Source organism: Amphimedon queenslandica, unplaced genomic scaffold (genome assembly GCF_000090795.2).
Source record: "Amphimedon queenslandica unplaced genomic scaffold, v1.1 AMPQUscaffold_13019, whole genome shotgun sequence".
NCBI classification, from domain to species: Eukaryota; Metazoa; Porifera; class Demospongiae; order Haplosclerida; family Niphatidae; genus Amphimedon; species Amphimedon queenslandica.
In genome coordinates this window covers 6604-8320 of record NW_003546745.1, presented here as the reverse complement: position 1 = coordinate 8320, position 1717 = coordinate 6604, and the positions used below count along the sequence as shown (strand labels likewise).

The 1717-nt window shown below is 42.5% G+C and overlaps 1 long non-coding RNA gene across 1 annotated transcript; it reads left to right on the top strand.

The window, feature by feature from the left end:
* Positions 1 to 1171: 1171 nt before the first annotated feature.
* LOC109585721 (uncharacterized) lies at positions 1172 to 1717 on the top strand. The gene is made up of 3 exons (XR_002186616.1): positions 1172 to 1373; positions 1418 to 1559; positions 1602 to 1717. It is a non-coding gene; the product is annotated as an uncharacterized LOC109585721 (long non-coding RNA).

Here is a 1717-nt window from a genome sequence, read left to right as displayed (position 1 = left end):
TCTCCACAGACACTCGATATGAACCGTGATGACGACTCTATGTAAGCACTCACATCAAAATCATCAGTGCCTTGGAGTCGAGCGCTTGCTTTGGTGACGTCGTAATCAAGATACCCATCAGTGTAATTGAGTATGGACATCAACGGCTTACGTAGTACCTGAGACAGGAAGGACTTGAGCCCAGGGAGTTGCTGACAGTACTCGGACATTACCCGACTGCAGACCGGCTCTATGCTAAACATCTCCTTTATGGATGAGCACTGCTTGATATGGTGCATCAGTAAATGGCATATCATGTTCAATAACTGAGCGTGGTCCTCCGGAAATACGCAATGACCATAAACGACTGATACAAGGTCGTATGTCAAATGGGCGGAGTCGAGTCCTTCTTGTCCAGCCCATTTGAGGACCTCGGCAACAGCCTCAGGGTGGGAACGAAGGTTTCCAAGGAATCGACTGTAGCTCTCAAGGAGGTTAGGGGAGGAGATACGCTGCGAGGCATTAAGGAATGTAATGGAGTCTGCTTCTCTACTAGTGGCCATCCAGTCGGCAGGAGGGGAGCGGTGACTGAGGACTTTAGTGAGTGAGTAGCTAAGAGCGTGTTCTATCCAAAGTGACTCCAGCAACTGATCGCAGGAGATGTTCAACTGGTTGTACTGCCGTCGGGTCGACTGCCATCTCTCTGAGATGACCTCTTGGTCTTGTCGGAGCTCCCGTATGACGGGCCACCAGGAGTAGGACGAGGAGGAGGGAGAGAGAGAGTTGGAGCAGCTCTGAGTAGTGTCCGTCATTTTCTGAAGTCCAGCTAGCCCCACCCATCTAAGCCCCGCCCATCATTATTACTGAAGCTAAGTGATGCAAATGCATAGATTGAAACTGCTTCTGTTAATGGTGTTCATCAACTTAAAAATTTAACTGTAAAAAGGTAGAGGTAAGAAAATCTATTTTAAAATAGATCTAAATTTTATTTTTAAGGAGGAACTGTGTCTAACAAATGGTTTTAACAGCTCAAGAGCGAAATATGAATATCATAACATTGCAATGTACAAAGGTATAATTAATGTATTATTTATTTTAGTAAGCAAATGTGGTTGTAGGTTCTCTTTTCTAGAATTCTCAAGCAACAGGTTTTACTACATGTAGACCTATGTAATTGTATCAAAGTAACACCCCTTGCAGCACTCAGATATTTTGAATTAGATGCAGTGCTCTTACTGAGGGAAAGGGTGTCTAGACAATATCCAGTAATACTATAGTCTTGTCATCCCACCCCTCACTTTGGGGCTGGGCGACGAGACTAGTAATGCTATAATATGAAATGTGCATTATATTCCTTTCAGACTGATTTACACAACCTGAAATACGATTTCTCAGTTAGTTATACTATACACAAGCATTGTTAATTCTTTCCTGTTAGCAATGTTATATTGTAGCAGCAGTGGGAGGATATGTCATGGAATACTTGGAGAGTCATACACACCCTCCACCAGTATGAGAGAAATACTGAGCTACATTTATGGACTGTTAATGTGTCCTGATACTGATACACCCCTTGACAGGTATTAATGCAATGATTATTCGTCATAAATCAATTACTATAGTACACTTGCTGGAGAATATGGATACCAGAGTGGTAGAGAAAAGGGTTATCCTGATTACTTTCAAGCAGCAAGTGAATATTTTTTTAGAAAAGCCACAGAAAAATAAATGTCAAATT